This window comes from Talpa europaea (genome assembly GCF_964194135.1).
Source record: "Talpa europaea genome assembly, chromosome: 4".
Classification (NCBI taxonomy): Eukaryota; Metazoa; Chordata; class Mammalia; order Eulipotyphla; family Talpidae; genus Talpa; species Talpa europaea.
The window spans coordinates 129645974-129670411 of NC_140070.1; positions in this window are offsets into that span (position 1 = coordinate 129645974).

Sequence of the window (24438 nt, forward strand, 5' to 3'; positions counted from 1 at the left end):
TTCTCCTGATATTCTTCTTGTCTAGATGAAGATGTAGCTTGCTGGATGCAGCTGCTCTTCATCCAGATATCTGTGAAATAAAAACAAATTATTTGCTCAAACCAACCTAAGATAAAATTTCAAGATGGCAGTAAGGTCATTGCAATACCTGTTTCTAATCAAAATAGAAAAGAGTGGGAATATAGAATAGTGATTGATCTGTATCAATTCTGAAATCCACCCAGGCACATGTGAAAAATTTCTCTTATACTGAGGTCTGAAAATTTTCTCTGATTAGGGTGGGTCCATCCACAGCCTAAATCCAAAGTCAGTATGAAATACTTTAGGGGTTTGTTATGGCAGCACCCCTCTTTCAGGTACCAAAGTTGTATTAGTTAAATTTTCCTGGGTTAAATAATATTTGCCTTACACCACAAGCATTTATTATGATTTACCTGGCTAGTGCCTCTTCTTTGGGCAAACTAACTACTAGATATTTTCAGATAGTCTAACTCACATATCTGGCATTGGTTTCATGCCATTCAGGGTAATGGGGATGACATTGCCACATGTCTCATCAGCCAATACCTTAACATGGACTCATACTGTAACTGTACATCTTCTAAGAGTAGCAAGTTCCAATGTGCAACATTTTTCCAGTCTCATCTTATGTCACCTTACATATTTCTTTGCCCAAGTTAAGTCATATGACCAAGTCCAGATTCAAGAGATAGGGAAAAAGGATTTCACCTCTTGATGCACAGGGCTGCAATGCCGTATTACAAAAGGCAGGATATATAGAGGTAGAAGAATTTCCACCCAGTTTTAAAATTTATCTCAGCAAGCACATTTTCTGTTTTATGGAACATAGAAGTATATTTTTTATGGAAAGTCTAATCATTTAGAGTTTACTAAATTTCCTGTGCTAGGTTTATGGGAAAGATCACATTACCAAAGGCAGGATGTATAAAGGAGTTTAAGAATATCTGGCCAGTTTTACAATCTATCACAGCAAGCATATTTTATGTAAGACTTGGGTATAATTTCTTTTATGGAAAGTCTAATCATTTAGAGTTTGCTAAATTTCCTATGCTAGGTTTATGGGAAAGATCGATTATTATTTCCAAATACTATTTAAGGTTACGAGAATATAAAAACAAGTGTTAAACTAAATTAGATTATAAACATTGATGTCTTGTTTTTTGATAACATTAGTTTACAACATTGTATATGATTTAAAGGTACAAGATCACAACCTTCATATGCTATCATACTACACCTACCACCAAGGCAGTGAAAGTAAAAAAGACATCTTGTGAATTGGAGACAGCACTGCAAATCATGTGAACTGAGTTTATTCCACCTGCCCTAGCTGTAAATAATTGTAAAAGGTTATCTGACAAACATTTGATATTAGTTTTGACTGTGTTGCTCAGTAGGAGCAATTTAAATGTAATTTCCAAAATCCTTAATTGACTTTAAGACCTTGGGCTAGTATTAAATTAAGTTAATGAATCAGTAATGCCTCTAATTAAAGTGGAAAGTTCATCAAGTTATATGTATCATCTTATAATATGCTAACAAGTTAGTATTTTAAAGCTAAAGTTAAAAGCTTTAATTTGTCATCTAATCATGTTATATGTTACCTAGATTTATACAAGTTATTATATAAATAAAGATTTGGCATGGTAAAGGGTAGAGAACTGATCATTCAACTTTGGTTGTGAAGTATTTAATCTTTCCTTAAAAAAGAGATAATGAGTTACTGTCTGTTTTCTGCCCAGGTAGCCATTTCCAGAACTCATCAGAATTCTCTCATCTGAGATCCTGTTGTTTTCATTATGCTTATAAATTATTTGATAATAAATGATCAAAATTTCTCAATTGTGAAAGAACTAAAATTACTTTATTATGTAACCTGCTATTATTTTAATATATTTCACTCTAATGAAAATCAAGACTGTAATAATTTACCTATGACTCATACTTATATATTGATATATTGTTCAAGATCTCCTCATCAATCATTTTGATATTCCCTTTCCCAACTCGGGTACCAAATTCAAAATTATAAAACTGTATAATTCAAACTTAGATGTCTTTTACAACTTCATTCTCTAGTGAACTAACATTTTCTCACATTCTAAAAAAAGAGGGTGGGTAGAAATAATTAGGTAGGTTTGGTATTCTCCATGTTAATTAGATCAACACTATTGTGTGAGAGAGACCCACTCTATTTGTCAAACTAACAGTACAGGAAGAGCTGTCAAATCAAAGAGAAGCTGAACATCTACTGGGTCAATTATGTACAAGTAAGACATTAATACAAAAACATATGCTTTCAGGATGAATTAAAGCATTCTCATGCTCATATACAAAGTCTGGCACAAGATTGTTGGAACAAATTGGTTTTTATGTAGAATATTCTACCTTTTCTTAGCTGTTGGCACACCTGACACACACATTGTACTACATGGTTCAGGAGCTCTGAGGGTTTTTCAGTTTCGTCCAGTGTTCATAATATGTTTTCATACTCAAGGTAATCATGAATTTGCTCCTTTGAATATACCCAAATAGGCAACTCTAGTCTTTTTCATCCCTCACTCTTTTGGTGACTGTTATAAAATTAATCAACACTTCAGTCTTAATGTCAATGAGTAGTCCCTCCTCTTCTCCCCACACAACCCCCCCCCCACCCCGCCACTACCACCTTGGCTTAAAGGTCAAGCAATAAAAGATATCAGAAAGCAATTGTGGGACTTTCTGGAGGAACTATTATATGGTTTAATATTACTTCTATGTTTAATATTATACGAATGTCTTTTAATATTTATCAGGGCCTCTCCTAGTGGCGCAGCGGTTTCATGCTGGGCTGTGAAGCTGCCCGCAGCCTCTGCTGCGCCAGTTCGATTCCCGGCCACTGGCGAAGGTCCCGCATGGCGCGCAGACCTCTCTTGCTCCCCTCAGCAGTGTATTTCGTCAATCTGTCTGTACTGTTCCCTACTCTGGCTCTGGTGAATTCTCTCACACTCCTGCACATCTGACTGTACAAAGTGCTTGTATAAATAAATAAATAAATCTTTAAATATAAATAGATAAATAAATATTTATCAATGCTCAAGTCTTATCACACTTATCAAAACAAAGCAGTTGAAATAGAGCAATGTGAAAAAATAAAACTATTAAATTCAAAAACATGAAAACGACCTTTTTTGGTCAAATGTATGCCTTAGGCGGGGAGGAAAAGGACAAGAAGAGCCTGGCTTCACTCATTCCTACCTAAATTTCTTTTTTTTTTTTTAATTTTAATTTTATTTTTATATTCCCCATACAATTGCAACCCCCTTATTTTGACCCCAAGCCCTCATTTCCCCGCCCCCCATCTCCCATAGAGTGTCTCTGGTTCACAGTTGTTTGTTGATTTTGATTTTCACTTTCTTATAGTTATTCTTTTTCCTGGTCCCTTATTTAAGTTTTCTAGATTCCTGCTATGAGTGAGACCATCCGGTATTTTTCTTTTTCTTTCTGGCTTACTTCGCTGAGCATGATCCTTTCCAGCTCCATCCATGTTGTTGCAAATTGCATGTGTTTATCTTTTTTGAATGCTGAGTAATATCCCATGGTGTATATGCACCACATCTTCTTGATCCAGTCATCTATTTTTGGGCATTTGGGTTGTTTCCAAAGCTTAGCTATTGTAAATAGTGCTGCTATAAACATAGGGGTGCAGGTGCTCTTTGGAATGGATGTTTCTGTGTCCTTTGGGTAAATACCTAGGAGTGGAATTGCTGGATCATATGGAAGCTCTATGTTTAGTAGGTCAAGAAACAAAGAAAATAATCCAGTCAAAAAATGGGCAGAAAAAAAAAAAAAATGGGCAGAAGAGCTTAAAAGAAACTTCTCTGATGAGGAAATGAAAATGGCCAACAGGCATATGAAAAAATGTTCAACATCACTTGTAATCAGGGAAATGCAAATCAAAACTACGAGATACCATCTGACACCAGTGAGAATGGCACATATCAAAAAAACTAGCAACAACAAATGTTGGCGAGGTTGTGGAGAAAAAGGAACTCTCCTGCACTGCTGGTGGGAGTGCAAATTGGTCCAACCACTATGGAGAGCTGTGTGGAAATTTCCTACCTAAATTTCTATATCGCTTCCAGACTTTCAATCATTTCAAGCCATGGTTTATGGTTTAGAAGTAGGCCTTGCAAAGCAGTTCTCACTCATCAGCCTACACTACAAAGATAACTAGGAACAACGGAATTATTCTAAAATTCTTTTTTCCTGTAATGGTATTCCAACAAGAGAGAGATGATGCTGCCATGCTAAAAATTAGGAAATGTCTGGTTTCAGTTTTTTAAACAAAATTGACTGAAATGTTATCCAATCAGAATTTTTGATGGTCAAATAATAATTTGAATTATATAGTTTCTCAGGTTATCCTATAAGCCTAGTTGAAAGCTACATTCCTTTGCATGACTTCATTACAAGACCATCATAGAGCAATCAGTATTACCTAGGAGGATTTCTTATTTTCACTACTATGTAAAAATTAATTTTGGTGAAATATTAGTCTCTTAAGTAATTGTGTTAGTATACATAAATATAAATATGGGTACAGTTTCTGAAATATGAAAATTAATACAGTCTAACATTTTTGCCATGATGAGCCCATTTTGCCAACCTTAATCAGTATAAGCAAAATGATGACACTTCCCATCCCTGCTCCCACCCAAAGATACTCATGTCCTAATCTATAGAGCCTGTAAATTGGGTAAATTACATAACAAAGAGGAATTCATATTTAAGCTTATTAATCAGCTGACCTTGAGATGAAACTATTCTGCATTATTTGAATGTACCCGGTGAGATCACAAGTGGGAGGAAGACGAATTAGAGAGATAAAGATGCTACACTTTTGATTTGAGGGGAGAAGCAGCAACCAGAAAGATAAGGAGAGGAGGTATTCTCCAGAAGTTGGACAAAGAACTAGAGTCTCCAAAAATAACCTGCAGAAAGGATCACAGTGATGCAGATATCTTGATTTTAGCCCACTGAGAATCATTATAGACTTTTAACCTAAGAGCTATATGATAATAAACATGTATTGCCTCTAAAACTAAATTTGTCATGGTAGCTATAGAAAACTAATATGCCCCTATACTTCCAACAGCCATATGACAATAGAAGTCAAACTCCTCCCACATCCTAAAAGGCATCGTATAAACAAGACTGCCCTCTCATTTTGTCATCCCTCTCTTTGGTTACTTTGCACAAGCAACACTGACACCCTTTCAGTTTCTTGCACTTGCCACAATTGTCTACCTGAGGGCCTTTGCACTTGTCACTCCTTTGTCCCAAGTGTTCATTCTCCTGCTCTATGTCAGACTGATTCTCATTTTTCATATCATGGGCTAAGAGTCACCTTCACAAAAAGGCCTCGGTAACTATCCTATGAAATAAATATCACACACACACATTTTCTTTTTATTCTTGTCATATCTTCATCAATATTTCATGTCATTTTGTTTGTTTGCCTTTACTTCTCACCCCCACTTGAATATAAGCATCACTAAAATTGGAGACAAACCTTTTCTCTGTTGAATGCCCAGAACCTAAAATAAAATCTTATAGACATGAAAGATTCTAAAATGATTGAAGGAGATTAGAGTGTTTAGCAATCCCAAATGACTTGCAGTTCTCAAAATATCGTGTGTTCATTCTTGTCCCTGTGCTTTTTGAATATGCTATTCATTTTTTGTTTTCCATGCTTGTCTAGAAAATTCCAATGCAGTCCTTAACATTTAATTTAAATAAGATGTCCTTTGTGAAGCTTTTGCTGACTGTGCCCTTCAGTCCTGCTTCACTTATCTATTGCTGCATAATAAACCACCCCCAAAACTTAGTGGCTCTAAACAACCATGGCTTATGATTGCTTTATTGGGCTTAGCCAGAAGATTCTTCACTGCACGTGAAATCATTCTCTCTGTAGCATTCAGTTTGGAAGCCAGGATGACCGGTGGGTCTCTAAGGACAAATATTCAAATGTCTGGTGGGTTGGCCTTTTTCAGGGGGCCACTCCATGCAGACAGCAAGGGTTTTCTCTCTTCCAGCATCTGGGTTTCAGGCTAGTTGCACTCCCATGTGGTGATTGATTTTAAGAGAGAATAGGACAGATAACAGGCTACTTAAAGTTTAGACCTGGAATGAAACTGATATTGTGACACTTCAAAACATTCTGTTGATGAAGGTAAGTGACAAACACAGACCAAATTCAAAGGGAGCCTTTCTGGGCCACTTTATGTGTCAACTTGAGTGGGTCACGGGACACCCAGATATTTATTCAAATGTAATTCTAGGTGTTTCTGTGAATGTATTTTTTGTAGAAAATTAATATTTGAATCAGTTGACTGAGGAAACCAGATTGCCCTTCCTAAAGTGGATTGGCCTCTTCCAATCAGTTCAAAGTCTGACTAAAACAAAAAGAGAGGACAAGTAAGAAAGGATGTGCATGGCTGATAGCCTTCAAAATGGGACATTCAATTTTTTTCTGATTTCAGACTCAAAACACCCTCTGGCTGCTGAGCCTGCTGGCCTTTGTACCAGAGCTAAATCATTGGCTCTCCTGGCTCTCTAGAGCTTGGGACTTGCCTAGACACCATATTCATGTATCTATTTCTTATTACATATAAATAATATGGGTGTTGTTTCTCTCATGTGTGTGAATATATGTATATATCTTCTATTGGTGTTATCTCTCTCATGATACAGAGTACAGAACGAGAAGACACCCCATCTCTTAAATGATGAAACACAAAATATGTACAAGGAAGGAGGAAAATTATAGTAACCATTTTTAAGATTAAACACCTCTTATGAAAATTTTTTTTTGCTATTTTCTCTGCTGAGCCACAGCACCTGGTGCTCCTCTGCATTACCTTCCACCACATGCCACTATAATTTGATCACTTGCCTATTTTTTTCTACTGAACTTTTAATACTTTAAGGATTCTGTCTGGTGCTTTGCCTCAATAGAGTATTTACTAATCTATTAGTAATTTTTTATCCTGAATTTTTATGAACTTTATAATTCCTTTGATTCCTGCTTACTTACCTGATAGTCTCCCTGGCAAATACACTATACTATTTCTCTAGGATTGCATCCCTGCCTTCAAAATCTTCAAATAACCCCAAATTATACAGAATTCCTGTGCTATGTCCTTCCCTTGAGCAAAGGAAGATAAACAGTACTAACTTAACAGTATCCCACAGTGAAATAAATTTTAACTTATAAAATTATTTCTATATGCAGAATTCTAAAAATCCTTCATTAAATAGGTATAATTTAAAAATCTGTGTATGAAAGAACATGCTCTTTCATGTTGATTTTGTGTCTAATGTAATGCTTTTTATACCTGAAAACATTAAGTATTCCAGAGCTCAGAACTCTCCTGGGGTATAAACACACTGGGGATCATTCTTAGAAAAATTGTGACTGGGTTAGACTCCCTCATTCTCTTCCCTCATCATCGTTTATGAGCTCTGAATCTCTAACAAAGAAAAGACAATTTCAGAGCTCTAGAAGGACCTAAACTTTGCTTTATCAAGGACAATACTGGCAATTTTCCAAAAACCTGGAGGCCATGGCTCATCTGCAAATCATGTACATATATTTGCATGAATTTTATTTTGATTAGTAGCCTCAACTCATGATGGTACTTAGGATGAATGAAGCATTTTACATATATGAATAAATGAAGATGATTTTGTAGTCTTACTGCACATTGCTGTGCTTTCCTTGTTCCTTTAACTCTAACTCTCCTCATCCATAACCTTTTTGTTAGCCCTTCTCTTTAAATCAAAATAGTATATGAAAGTGCTAAAAGTAGAGACAAAATAAAAATTACTACTCTCCCAATAACTTCTAATTTCCTCTGAACTTTAAAATCCCTATGAATGTAATTGTGTGTGTATATGACTCGAAGTGTGCTAAGTTGATAAAAAGCAATAAAAAGGGATATTAGTTGATTGAAATAAAGAATGCAAATGATGGCATATGCTGACCTCTGTCAGAAATATGAAGGAGTAAGACCATGGCTTGCGGTGAAATCATGGAAAATTCTAGAAAGCGCAGAAGGTGTTGAAGTGGTGGTGACTAGTTTAAAGATCAACCATGCGAATCTCTAAACACTATCAGAAAAATCCATATTCATTTATTTCAATTAATGACTAATAATGAAAACGATTTCTTTACATATATTCCATGTAGATTTTGCCCAGAGAATGAAAGCAATCAATTCCAGATCTGGGGAAATATGGTTTTTTTCTTCCTCATCTTGCTGCTTCATTTAGTTTTTTTTTTCCTTTTCTATTCTTTGCCCCCTTATTTTAGTCTCCTATACTGTGACACTTTTAAATCTTTTCTAATGTTTCCATCTACTCAAGTCCCCTACAAGCAATATATTTATTTTCATATTAATTATTACTGAGTGGGGTCTAGCATACTTATGAGAAGTAATATTTATTTTTCCTATATTTGGAGCAAAAGAAAACAAAATTATTTCTGAATGTTGCTAATGAATCCAATTTATAAGTTATAAAGATGATAAAATGGTTCTAAATATTTAAGATAAAATCTACAAATATTACAGAGAACTGAAGGTTAGCAAATAATAGAAATATTATTAGCGATTGTACTTGAGGAATTCTGCTTAAAATGAATTGGGATTTGAAGAAGTCAGGGTTTGATCACATAAGCAGAACTACATAAAATAAGGAACTTTTTATAAGGATTTGATTTTACACAGTTAAAGGAGCTGGTGAGGAAGTTCATGGGAATAATTTTTGTCCCTATGTTGGATGTTGTGTCTGAAGTCACCATTGGTTAGTCAGGGACAGCAGCTGGGAAGGAAAAGGGCACTGGGTATAGGGGGCTAAATTGGGGATACACATGCTTGTGTTAAGGTGTTCAGTCTTCCATAAAAAATTAAATTTATTTTCTCAATTAAAATAAATCTATTCTAATTTTGATGGAAGTTACATTTGATATATACATGCTAATGTAAGAACAACTGAAATTGTATTATACTTAAGTCTTCCTATCTAAGAACATGGTCCATTTTTCCATTTGGTCAAGCATGGTGTGTATATTAACAAGATATTATATTTATGATCATACAAGCCTTATATCTTACCTTTTTAACTTATTTTAATGTAGCATATATATATATATATATATATATAGGTGTGCATGCACGTGCACACACATACACACACACACAATTTTTTCAAATATTTTCCTTCCACTGGATGGATTCAACAAAGTCTTAAGAGAAGTTGCAGACAGGACAAATATTTCCTCTTACCTGCTTCCAAACTCTGAACTAAAATTGACTCAAGGGCCTCCCTGGTGGTACAAGGGGCTAAGCACAGTACTGTGAAGCTATCCACAGCCTCTGCAGCAAGAATTCAATTCCCAGCAGCCAGGGAGCTACCCACATGGGGCAGCAGACCTCTCCTGTCTCGCCCACTACTCCCCTCAACAGTGTATTTCAGTCAATCTGTTTGTTCTGCTCCCCATTCTGTCTCTGGTGAATCCCCTCACCCCCACATCTCTGGCCTGTACCCCAGTTCTTGTATGCATAAATAAATCTTAAAAAAAATAAAAATAAATTGATTTAAGTCCTGTTTGGTGACTATTATCATAGTAACTTTTTTAAAGTTTAAAGAGTATTTTTATGTTTTCAGTTTTTTAATTTTTCCTACCACATACCACATACCTCTTTGAGCTTTCCCCCTGCCCCCCCTTAATTTCAGAAACCTCACTTCATTTATTAATGCCCACTAGTTTTCATATGTATTTTGTTTAGTTGAATCATCCACTATGTAAATGTCCAATATTTGTCTTTGTCATTATGGTTTCCTTTCCTACACATATTCCCTCAATCTCTATCTATTTTGCTATAACTGGCAACTTCTCATCTTTCCTGTGGCTGAATAATGTTCCATTGTATGGATGTACTACATCTTGATTCGATCCTAGTGAGCATTGAGGTTGCTTCCATGTCCTGGCTATTGTAAATAACGCTGCAATATACACTGTAGAATATATATATATATATATTTTTTTTAAGTTGATGGTTTCATGTTCTTTAAAGGAATCTGAAGCCAAGAGTTGGCAGAGAGTTCCTAGAGGTACAAACAAACACAAAATAAAAAAAAAAAAATAGAGACGGAAATTGTCATCATTCCAAAAGAATAAACTGGAGAAGCAATTTTGTACTGAATAATAGTCATTACCCTTCACGTTTGCATATGCTCACTACCCTGTGAATTAGAGGAAACAGAAGTGACTGATTTCATCTCTGTCTGCAGCTCCTTCTCAGGTGAATATCTACATTCAAGTGTCATATGCACCCAAAGGTTATTCCATAGTCAAATGAATCTGAATCCCAGATTGCAGATAACATAAAGATCCAGAAAGCCTCCCCAGAATAAAAAGAGTAAATTCTCAAAATTGGAACAAAATAAAGGACTGTGTTATTAATCCATAGGATGTTTATAGAAAACAGATGTTTAAATTACAAAAACTCTAAGTCCTTTGGTTAACTCCTTGCAGTTTCTTTTTCACTTCCAGTTGAATTCATTTCTAAACAATGAAAAGAGAACAAATTGTTTATCTTTTCTTATCTTCTTTCTAGATATGTTTTGTTAATTTAATTCCCCCTTTGAGCTCTTTTGTTATTGTGAGCAGTGAGAAAAACTTCCCACTAATACAGTGTTCTGTACACTGTGTTCTGCCTATAACGTAGTCCTTCATAATAATGATCTATTATGATATAAATCATTGCCTGAAATTTCAGTACACAAAGTCTGAATCTATGAAAGTACAATTAGATTGCACAGGGACAAGGCAAAATTAAATAAGACCTGGTTTGAACCTACACATGTATTTGAAATTTGGTCAGCAAACAACCAACATGAGAATAAAATAGAAGATTGTACATAAACTAGATTTTGATTGCATTTTCAAAGAAAGCGCCTAAGCTGATTCTGAATCCTCTGAGTAGGTCACTATCTGCTGTGTAATATGCTCAAAATAAACAGCTTTCCCTCAAAACAGTTTCTAAGATCGCACAGTGACAGACAGCTAAATGGTATTTATTTTGGATATTGGTTAAATGTAGTAAATATTTAATTACTGATTTTATATTTAATGTCGAGGGAATCATATTTTAGGGTTTCTCACCTATGTAGAATCCATGGGCATATAGAAAATATAATCTCAAATTCTGGTAAAAAAAAAAAAAACAACTTTAAAGCATATAGCTTTAAACTACAATATATGTTTCAGTTCAATCAACCTCTGCTTATATTTCACATGTAATTATTAGTTCCTGCTTTAAGAATGTTGGTTACTGCCAACATCCCCTTAGGACTTGTATCCCCTTGAAAGTAAATAATAAAACAGAATCAAGGAATGGTCAAATCTGGAAGAAAATTTGGTGGTCATCTAGGTCTCATTTAGAGATGAACAAATTATAACCGTAGAAGTTTTGAGATTTTCCCTATGTCACAGAGGTCATGGGAGGCAAAGGAGGAACTAGATTCCTTGAGAAACCCAGGAGATGGGTTTTTCTAGCAGACATTGGGTGTCTGGAATGAGGTTTGGAAAAAAGCCTCTTGGTGGGAGGTACTGGGAAGTTTGCCAATGACAGAAGTGAGAGATCATTTTCAAGAGTAACTTGTTATTATTCCCTTTTAATGACCACTTTTGACCTAAATATATTGTATCCAATAATTATCCAATGGGAAGAATTTCTGGTTTTCAGTACAGGAAAAAAAAGTCAAGTGTCCATGTACCAAAACTAACTAGGATGATATCCATTTGGTAGCATATAGATTGCAAGAAAATAGGAAAGTAGATATAAATTTCTCCTGCAATCTAACCCGATTGTTTCTTTTGCATTGTTGATGTTTTGCTCTGTCAAGTCCTTTCATCAGAAATGCTTTCAGCCAGTAAAAGAAAATAGCTAGCAAGTTGCATTGTCTTCTTTAGCATCTCTTTCCCTTCCTCTGTCACTTGGTCTAAAAATACATTCCTGAAACCACTGGAAATGATTTCAATCTTTTACCTTATGCTACATTGAGCAACCATTTATAAGCTTCTTTGTGACATTTTCTCTAAGCTACAGATAAAAATGGAAGTGTTGAGTCAAAAGTTAAGATCCTTTTAATTATGATCAATATATCTCTAAAAGTTTAACTATTTATAATTCTACCAGCAACACATGAGTCCACATTAATCCACCACACATTCACATGATCATATTAACATAGTATGTTTCTCTTTTCATGTGATTTTGAGTTCTTTTCCTGTATTTCATGACATCGGACTAGTTATGAAACCAATGTTAAATGATTCTAAGATCCTAACTTACAAGAAAGAAAGAAAAAGCAAATCTAAACTTGTTTCTGAAACTTGCTTTTACAAATACGACGAAGGCTGGCTCTATGGTTTGGCTTGGGACTGAGAATGCAGAAGAGGGTGCTACCCAGAGGTGGAGGGGGCACCAACAGAAATTCAAAACTCCAGTTGTCTGAAGCGTCTTCATATTTCAAGTATGAAGTGTCCCATGACCAGCTAGTGATCTCCAGCCAAGTGCACATTTCTTTGCCCTGAACTAGCCTTTCCATCAATACAATTTAACTCCTTTGTTTGCTTTGGTCCCCCACACTTATATGACCTTATTCCCTTTCTTAATAGGAAGAGGTAAGTTTGCACTTATCTCCTACCTGTTTTCCAACTATTTACCAAAAAAGCTAATCTTTCTTCTTAAATACCTGATGTCATTATTTGATTTATGCAGAACAGGCAGAAGACCCCTGTAGCAGTTAATTATATGACTGTGCAGTAATTCAATAAAATAGACAGCCATTTCTAAAATTCAGATAATTCTATATGACAATGTGGGAAAATCTACATTAAATATTGTTAATTTTTTAAACTATATCAAGCAGTTTGCCTAGTATGGTAGCATAAATATTTTCAGAAAAAAAATATATATATACATGTTTGAATGTGTAGAGATCATTTCTGAAACAATATGCAGAAAACCAGAAAGCATGATTGCCTCTGCCAAGACACAAGATGGACTCAGGAGCAGGGCTAGAAGGACAACTTTCTTTACATAATATGTCATTTGGTAACTTTTAATTTTTTTGTGTGTTTTACCATATGTATGAAATGTATGTATTTAGCAATCTAAATAAGAAATAGGAATATAGAGGAATCAAATAAGAGATTGGGGGGGAAAAGCAATTATACCAAATTAAAAATCAAAATCAACAGGCAAATATAAATCAGAGACATTCTCGGCGTCCCCGGTGGCACAGCGTGTTGAGTGCAGCAATGTGAAGCTGTCTGTAGCCTCTGAAGCATGGGTTTGATCCCAGCTGGCTGGGAAGATGCCCACATGGCGCAGTAGACCTCTCCTGTCTTGCCTGCTGCTCAGTGAATTTCAGTCAGTCTGCCTGTTCTGTTCCCCACTCTGTCTCTGGTGAGTTCTCTCACCCTCCCACGCCCCTGGCCTGCACCCCTGCTATTTTATAAATAAAAAACAAATCTTAAAAAGAAAAAAAATCAGATACATTGTGCAGGGGAGGGGGAGAGAGAAGGGTCCAAACAGGGGTGGGAAGAGCACAAGGGACTATGGTGATGGTGCATGGGTGAATGGGTGGTGGGAATTTCACGAGAATACACCTGAAAGGAAAATGCACACATTGTACATAAATGAAGAATGATATATATATTTTTATGATGATATATATATAATTAAAAAAAAGCAATAGTGATATGTGAAAACTGAAAAAATAACACATGAAAGGGGAATGTTAGGGAGCAAGGAAGGATGAAATTAAAGGTCTGTCAACAAATCATTCCCAAAACAGTAGTGGAGGTTGAAAAGAGAGTCGGTTGTAACTGTGAACAAGCAGCCAGAGGGTGATACAACCGGGCCTAGTGTGTCACCCCACTGGGTGACTGGCAATTCCATTTTCCCTTGATAGACTTGTCCCCTCCCTTGCAGGAATTCTGGTGCACACATGTAACACAAAGTGTTTTTGGAAGGACAAGTTAGTAGTGAGTCTTCCTCAGAGTGACAAAACAAAAATACATAAAACAAAAACCTAACTCACGGGCTATAACTGTTATCACTGTGAGTTCCTAGAAGTCATGTAACACTATGTATTATATTTTTATATAAGAAGGACATTGTAATTGGAGGGTAAATTATGTATTTTATAACAAAAGAAATAAGATTTATGGGGAATTTCCAACCATTAATAAAAAATTTAAATCATTGATTAATCCCATCTTACAGAAATATCACTTAATAATTTGATTTTCATGCATATAAATCCATACAACATATATCTCTCATGTTCAATATACTTATTTAAATTTTACAGGAACTGATATATACATTAATATATTGTATCTATTTACTGAATTTATTTTTATGTACTTGGGATGCTTTTTAAAAACATTTTTATAAATAGATACAACCAGTTATCTCAGAGAATGTTTTTGAGCAAGTGAAATTTATGTTGAGATCAGAAGTGTTCAGTTTTATTCTAGTCTCTTATAAGTGTGATTAAGCTTTCCTATTTTGGACAGTATTTGGCAGGCTTTGATATTAGACTTTACACTAGTTTTGTAAAAGCAATTTTGGAAGGTTCTTTACTGAGTGTGTGAGTGTGAGTGTGTGTGTAACAATTTGTAGAGCACTGTAATGAAAATTTAAATAATATTTTCTCCAACATTGTCTGGGGCTAGAACTTCTTATGGAGGCAGATTTTTGACAGTTCTAAAAAAACTTCTTCTAAGTATTGTTTAATTACGTATACCTTTTGATACATTTTAATAAAACATTAATCCATACAATATCCAATTCAAGGAAATATCAAATGTGTTTTATTAATCTCCTCCACAGTTTTCATATGTGCCCTCTTATTTTCAAAATTGGCTGGATGGGGAGGAGGTTGGTGAGTTGTTTTTTTTCATAATTTGATTGCAACTGTATATTAACTGACATTAGACTTGATCATGACCTTACTTATAATTAACAATTTATTTAGATTTATAATTCTATTTCTCAATGTTTTCTGATTCCATTGTTATCCTTATTACTTGTTTACTAAATATTAATTTTCCAAATCATGAGCTGAGTTTTAAAATTTTTAAATAAAAAAGGCTTTTAGGGATATATTGATTATTGATCCACAATGAACATTATTTCATAAAGCAAGAATATATTATATAAATATTGAAAGTCTTTATAATCCAAAAATCATGGTTGAAGTCTCATAGGATGTATTAGATGTACTGATGTAAGAGAAATACTCAAATTTCTATAAACATAAAAATTATAAATCATAGCACTAGTATAATAAATTGATTCATATGATATGAATATAGAAATGATAAATAATAAAATAAGCTATAAAAAAATTACCTTCTAAGATATCTGAATAACATTTCTAGATAAACTTCAACATATTCATTAATAATGGATTTGAGCTTAAAACTGAGATCATTCCTTCAGTAAAAATAACTCCAGTGAGCCTGGATATTAAAATATCTCACCAAGACTCATTTTCATAGTATTTTAGATAAAATTCTCGATATATCTTATTTCCAATTCCCCATGACTTTACTTTTCTTCCCACATTCCACACTTTTTTAATGTCTGATATAAGTAATCTTGAGAATTGTGATAGAACGGCTTTATCACTAGAGCTCTCTTTGGATGACATATAGTTATGAACATTTTAATAAAACTATTGGGATAAACAATGAAGTCATCATATAAGCCTAGTTGCTAACAGCAAAACTATGAAATGCTATTTATTTGTTGGAAGATATTCAACATAACCCACATAGTTTTTAATGAGCAAACAAAGGTGATTTAACTACAGGATTTTTTTTTTTTGGTATTATTAAATAATCAGATTAGCCAAATGGGTCATTGAAAGCTTCACTGTTGCTTTTGATATACATTTTCTATTTTCTTTCTTTAATTTAGGTTCTTGAAGGACAATAGTTATGTTATAAACAACTGAGTTTCTTCTCTATCTCAAACCATTTAAAAAATATTCTGAAGGAACAGTTTTCTGAGAATGAAATGGACAGGAAGGAAAACAACATAAAATAAGAGAACTTCTGAATAAAATCCATAAGTTTTAAAGAAAGAATTTTCTACATTAGATTATTTTACCATTTTCCTCTTTTAAATATTGATTCTTCTTAGTTGATAGCAAAAATTGGAAGGAACAACCTATTTTCAGTAAAAGAGTACTATTATATCTTATAATAATTGCTTGAATTATGAAATATATACTGTTATTATACTAAATACTAGATGGGATATAAACATCATCTTTTTGTAGCTTTATCTGTTACTAACCCTCAGGATTAAAAAGGAATTTATATGAAGGATGTCTACATTAATTTTAATGACCTGGTAACTACTGCAAAAATGCACATAATAAACAAGCAATCATTAAATGTCACAGCAGCCACTTGTCATTTTCATTCTGTAGAATTCTTAAAACATATGAATTCTTTAAATGTGAAACAAGAATGTTATTTAAATCAGGAGGAATTGTCACTTCTTCTTAATTCCCTTGTCAAACAACTACTCCAAAATAGTATAACATGCAATTCTGAAATGCCATAAAATAATAAAAGACATTCAAATGCTGCACCGCAATCATCAGTTTTTACTGCCAGTCATGACTTGCTTTTCCATGGAGTTTGGTTCTCATTTTTTAATTTATTATGTGCAAATTGACATTTTTCTTATGCAATAGAAATAACAAAGAGAGATGAAAATACACAGTACAATAAGAAAAGGGGGAAAGATTATTCATTAACACATAACCATTTATACTTAGTTTATATACTCACATTTGAATTATAATTTTTACTGGATTTCAGGAAAGTATGGAATCCAGAAACTGAAAATTGAACTCTAGTCATGAATATATTTCATAATAGATATAAAATGTGGTAATGTAGAAGCTGAATGCTTGTTCAGTGTAGCATAGAGTATAATGTCATAAACATCCTAACTACAGCTATATACCATTTGATAGAATAAAAAAAAACAAGAAAAAAAGTTAATTTTGTAGCAAAACTTCAAACCCACAAGAAGGAACTGACATTTCAAACTCTAGGTAAATTAGCCAGCTTCATTTTGTTTAAAAACAATGTTTTAAACAAATTTTGATAGTAGCATCTAAGCCTAATTTTCAGAATTTCCAGTATTGCCCAGAAAAGATTAAATTTCTGATCTCACCCATAAAGGAAATCGACTTTAAATGGAATCTTCATCAATTTTATCTCCTTAATATCCTTTAGTGACTCTTACTGCAGAAAGAATAAGATCCAAATTATCTATCTGGATTTTAATATCTTCTTTTCAATGTTTCTAAACTTAAATCTTTCCAAATAAGCTTGCTGAACACTAATCCTTACTCTAAATCAAGGCCATTTAATATTCCTATTCTCTCTGATACCACTTTGTTGCTTCCATGAGAAACACAGACTTTCAACTTCATCATGTAGCCTGATTTTAACTTCATCATGTCACTACTACCATGTTTCTACTAACTCTTGAAGGCCTACCTTAAATGTATGACCAAGATACATTTCTGTTCCTCCCAGAGTCAAATGTTCCTTTGGAATTCTACAGGACGTATTTTTTTTTTAATCTATACAAGCAGCATTTATCACATATGATTTTATACCAAAGCTATTTGCTTCTCTATTTTGCCCCTTTGACTGTGACCTCCCCATTCCATCCCCCTCTATCCAGTCTCTGGAAGCCATCATTTAACTCTCTGCTTCTACAAGCCTGATATTTTAGATTCCAAACATAAGTGTGATCATACACTGTTGGTGGGAATATAATTTGGTAGAGTCATTGTCAAAAGGAGTGTGGCATCTCCTTAAAAACTTAAAACTAGTGGGTCTCCTTGGTGGCCCAAGGGATTAAGACGCAGCCTATGAAGCTATCCGCAGCCTCTGCAGCACGAGTTCAATCCCCGGCCAGGGAGCAACCCGCATGGAGCAGCAGACCTCTCCTGTCTCACCCACTGCTCCTCTCAGCAGTGTATTTCAGTCAGTCTGCCTGTTCTGCTCCCCACTGTCTCTGGTGAATCCTCTTACCGACCCCCCCCCCGCCACACACACACCTTTGACCTGTACCCCAGTTCCTGTATGCATAAATAAATAAATCTTTAGGGAAAAAACATTAAAACTAGAACTTCCATAGAACTACAAGCAATCCCACTTCAGGGAATTTATCCAAAAGAACTGAAATCAGAATCTTGAACAGATACCTAGACTTGGATGTTAAAGCACTTTTCACAGTAGCCAAAAGTAAGAAACATAAGTACCCATCAACAGATGAGTGGATAAAGAAAATGCCATATATATGACATATATATGACATGGTATATATCATATATGTATATGACTATTTTTCAGTCTTTAAAATAGAAAGTCTGTCATTTCTGACAGGTGCATGGGCCTGGAGAACATTATGCTAAGTGAAATAACCCAGACACAGAAAGGCAAGTAACGTTCTATCATTTATATGTGGAATCGAAAGTTATGAATAAACTCTTATTGGAATATAATCCCTACTACATTTAGGCATGATCTATGACTGCTTTTGAGTTATAACAGTAGGGTAAGTCTGACATCGATTATATGGCCCACAGAGCCTGAAATATTACTAATTGGCCTTTTACATGAAAACTTGACCAATACCCCTTTTAGAATATATTATTACATAGATTTTCATGTTCATGTCTGCTATAATAAAACTTTTTATTATTTGGGACTATATTATGACCTTCTACTTGAAAGAATAAAATAGTAAGAAATTATATATCCAACCTGTACTTGAAGAATTCTCTTCAAAAGCTATGCCTTGAATGATTGAGTTCCCTAGTATGTAAAGATTATAAAATATCATCACACTTTCATATAAAATATAATTGTAGTTAAATATAAAGCCAATGTTCAAACTAAACAATCACTAAACATATACTCTGTACTCTCTGGAAATTGAATTCTAGCCACACATTTATTATATAATAGGTATAAAATGTGGTAATGCAGAAGCTGATGTAGGGGAGTAAAGAAATGGGGACAGACATAAGAGGAATTCAAGAATTCAAGGCAACAACCTCAGGAAATCCACTGGATGAAGAACAGTGTGAGGGACCTCCCTGGTGGTGCAAGGGCTTAAGCACAGCACTATGAAGCAATCCGCAGAGCCAACCCACATGGCACAGAAGACCTTAACTGTCTCGCCGGCTGATCTCCTCAGCAGTGTATCTGCCTGTTCTATTTCCCACTCTGTCTCTGGTGAATCCTCTCATCTGCCTGCCCCCACACACACACACACACCTCTGGATTGTACCCCAGTTCTTGTATGCATAAATAAATAAATCTTTAAAAAAAAAAAAAAAGAACAGTGTGAGGGGTAGAAGACAAAGTTGTTGGTTTTTCAACTGTGGGTGAGTAGGAGAGGTCGGTGGTGCTTTTTGCAGATTCAAAGTTCACAGCAAGTAAAACCATGTTTGGGTGCATAATACAGTCAGCTTTGGAAATGCCATGATTGAGATGTCCATGTGCATATCCAGTGAGAAGTGTCAGGCAGACAACTGTAAGCATAATTGAATTCAGGATGTACCTTTGGGCATCATCTCTTTACAGATAATATTTGAAGTCATGAGGGTATAAAAATAGAGAAGAGTCAAGGAAAGAAATGAGATAAAACATGTATAAGATCTGCTAAAAGTAAGAGTTGACAGTAAAAAAAACAAAGAGAAGTCAGAGCAGTGGGACAAGGGCACTGCAAAAAGACACAGACAGACAATTCCTTCTGTCAGATTCTGCCCTCAGCTCTGAAAAGATGAGACCAGCAGCCCCTATCATTGAGTTTGATAACCCCAGGAACTCTGCCTTTCATGAACTCAGAGGGCACAAGTTCAACGGATGAGGCTGTTGGGTGGGGTTGCTACCCATAACTAAGGGGGGCAATATAGTCACCACATTAGGCCTGATGGACAGACCATGGAACCCAAGGGGTTATTTCAAGCCTTAAAATCTAAAGGAATTTACCTTTCTAGGTTTTTTTTAAGTTTTTTTAATTTAAATTTTATTTTTTTATATTCCCCATACAATTACAACTCCCTTATTTTGACACCAAGCCCTCCTTTCCCCACCCCCCAACCCCCATAGAGTGTCTCTGGTTCATAGTTGTTGATTTTGATATTTTTCTTTCTCATAGTTATTCTTTTTCCTGGTTCCTTATTCAAGTTTGCTAGATTCCTGCTATGAGTGAGACCATCCGGTATTTTTCTTTTTCTTTCTGGCTTATTTCGCTGAGCATGATCCCTTCCAGTGCCATCCATGTTGCTGCAAACTGCATGTGTTTATCTTTTTTGAATGCTGAGTAATATTCCATGGTATATATGTACCACATCTTCTTGATCCAGTCATCTATTTTTGGGCATTTAGGTTGTTTCCAAAGCTTAGCTATTGTAAATAGTGCTGCTATAAACATAGGGGTGCAGGTGCTCTTTGGAATGGATGTTTCTGTGTCCTTTGGGTAAATACCTAGGAGTGGAATTGCTGGATCATATGGAAGCTCTATGTTTAGTAGGTCCAGAAATCTCCACACAGCTCTCTGTAGTGGCTGGACCAGTTTGCACTCCCACCAACAGTGCAGGAGAGTTCCTTTTTCTCCACAACCTCTCCAACATTTGTTGTTGCTAGTTTTTTTTTTTAATATGTGCCATTCTCACTGGTGTAAGATGGTATCTCATGGTAGTTTTGATTTGCATTTCCCTGATTACAAGTGATGTTGAACATTTACCTGATTCTTCTAAGTTCTCCCGCTTGGAATTGGAATGTCTATCCTGTGACAGTCACACTGTTATATTTTACAGGCACATGACTTCTCTGGTTTCACCGGATCACTTTTGGATGAATCCTGCACATTTGATTCAGTCACAGTTAAGAAATCAATCTTAGGAACTTCTATATTTTATAATGGGCTGCAAGAAAACCTGCTCAACCTTTGCCATGGAGAGATGCATTATCTCCTTTACACTTGACAATTAGGACCACTGTCCTCTGCTCTACATGAATAATCCAGTCTCTCTCGTGCAAGGCTGTTTGCTATGCATAGCTCCTAGAAGAAAAAAAAAAAGACTCAAAAATAACTGAGTGCTTCTGCTTTCAAGAAGTGCAGAAATGAGAGGCTCATGGAGAAATCTTTCCTAATAATAGTTAATTGAAATATTGAGGACAGAGAGCTCTCAAGTACTTAACAAGCACAAGTAAATAAAAAAGCACTTAGATTTAGAAGTTAAACTGTTGGTAAAATTATACAATCTTTGGTATAAATAGATGGGGACTCATATTGTGGGCAAGAAAATGAAGTTTTAAACATGGTGAATATATAGTGCCTAGAGGATATACACTGGAACTATCTAGTGAGAAATTGGAAATTGACTCAGATGTCAAAGAAAGATCCAAAACTGGTTATACTTTGAGATCATCCCAATGGAAAAGTCATATGAAACTTTCTTTTCCTCTTTAAGAAGGTCTTCTAGCCCAGTAGTCAAGAAATTGTCCCATTGGTCCAATTCTGCCCACCAAGTCTTCCTGAAACACAGCTATACCTCTTTATGTATTGTCTGTGACTGTTTTCACAGAAGGTAGAATTAAGACATTACAACAGATTGCATGAACTGAAAAGATAAAAACATCGACTATCTGACTCTATAGAGCAAAAATTCATCACTCCATTTTCAACACTCTTGAGTTTGTGCTATCACATATGTTTCTTTACATCCTCCTTGGGTGATTCTTTTTCACCAAAGCCATTTGTGTAAGTAGAAAAAATCTGCTTTCTTTCCAAAGTCTTATGTCACTAAATGGTACCTACTTTTCCCCTAAACTTTCAAAATTTGCCTTCCAGTAGTTGCATTTATCTAAGTAATTATAATCCAGGCAAAGAATGAGTGACATGCTATAGAAGTGGTACAAACTGCAATGGCAGACCCAAGAAATGAAAAAATGAATTCACATGGAAAGAATCTGGAATGTCATCTCAGAAAATGTGACTTATGAAGGAGCCCAGCTGGAGCATTGACAACTGAAACTTCAGAACTGGTGAGGGAATCACAGGAGCGATGGAAAACAGGTAGGAACAAGGGGGATACGCAGAACAGCAGGGAACCAATGTGTAAGGTTATGTCAAAGCAACAGAATCCGAACATGCTTTTTCATATTGTTTTGTGATTCAAATTCTGTAACTGCTGAAATGCCTGGGACAGATTTTGTGTGCATTATGCAGAACAAGAAGGAAATGGCAGAGTCAGCAAAAAGAAGTCTAAGATAACCTGCTGTGACAAGCAAAGCAAATTTGAAGCTTGTTTGACAAAAATAGATTCTACAATCCAGTGCTTGGTCCTGATGTTGACAGAGGCAGAGGAGATATGCATAATATGGAGCATTTATCAAGGTGATGACAAAGGATGGGAACTCAATCTAGGATTAAGATTTATAAGGGCAAAGAAAGACTTGTGAATGTAGAAGTCATTGCAAAAAAAGGAAATCTAACATTAAGACTTATCATAACTGAAATTTCTTAAATTTGGCATATTTGTTAGGTAGCAGTTTCATAGCAGTTTCTTAAATATGTGCTAAATATGACATCAGAAGTATGTCATATTTACACAACATGAAAATTTAGAATTGATGTGCCTCAAAGAAAATCACTGATAAATAAGAAGGCACCACACAAACTGTCAGAAAATGTTTGCCAAGCATATATCTGATGAGGGACCTGTATCCAGAATATACAAATAACACTAAAAGTCAACAATACAGAAAGGAAGGACCCAATTAAAATAATGCACAAACAATTGGATAATTCTTGAAAGAATGTATATAAATACCCACAAAGCACATCAAAAGATACCCATCATCATTTGTCATTATTGATACATAAAAAAACAATGAGATACTATTTCACACCTACTTTAGGATCAATTTTTAAAAAGACAACAATTCTTGTTGATTAGGATGTAGAAAAAGTGAAACTTTCATACATTTTTTATTTAAATTTTATTTTTAAATTCCCCAAACAATTACAACCCTCTTATTTTGACCCCATCCTTTCCATGCCCCCCACCCCCATAGAATGTCTCTGGTTCATAGTTGTTTGTTGATTTTGATATTTTCTTTCCCATAGTTATTCTTTTTCCTGGTTCCTTATTCAAGTTTGCTAGATTCCTGCTATGAGTGAGACCATCCAGTATTTTTCTTTTTCATTATGGCTTATTTCACTGAGCATGATCCCTTCCAGCTCCATCCATGTTGCTGCAAACTGCATGTGTTTATCTTTTTTGAATGCTGAGTAATATTCCATGGTGTATATATACCACATCTTCTTGATCCAGTCATCTATTTTTGGGCATTTGAGTTGTTTCCAAAGCTTAGCTATTGTAAATAGTGCTGCTATAAACATAGGGGTGCAGGTGCTCTTTGGAATGGATGTTTCTGTGTCCTTTGGGTAAATACCTAGGAGTGGAATTGCTGGATCATATGGAAGCTCTATGTTTAGTAGGTCCAGAAATCTCCACACAGCTCTCCATAGTGGCTGGACCAGTTTGCACTCCCACCAACAGTGCAGGAGAGTTCCTTTTCTCCACCACCTCACCAACATTTGTTGTTGCTAGTTTTTTTTAATATGTGCCATTCTCACTGGTGTAAGATGGTATCTCATTGTAGTTTTGATTTGCCTTTCCCTGATTATAAGTGATGTTGAACATTTTTTCATATGCCTGTTGGCCATTTGCATTTCCTCTTCAGAGAAGTTTCTTTTTAGCTCTTCTGCCCATTTTTTGACTGGATTATTTTCTTTGTTGTTGTTGAGTCTCATCAGCTCTTTGCAGATTTTTGTGATCAGTCCTTTATCATTAGTGTTGTATGCAAAAATGTTCTCCCAGTTGGTGGGGTTTCTCTTTGAAACTTTCATACATTTTTGCTAAGAAACTAAAATTGTATAGTCATTTCAGGCTATGTTTTGACAGCATCTCAAAATGTTAAATATAGAATTACCATATGACCAGAAATTCTACTTCTAGGTGTATACCCAAGAAAAATGAAAACATATGTCAACACACACACTTGTAGACAAATGTTCATAGTAGCATTATGCGTAATGGCCAAAGAATAGAATCAACCCTACTACCCATCTATTGATAATGGATGAAATAATATGTTCTCTCCATACAATGGAATCTTATTTGTCAATCCAAAAAAAAGACGCGTCTACTCATGCTACAATATAAACCTTG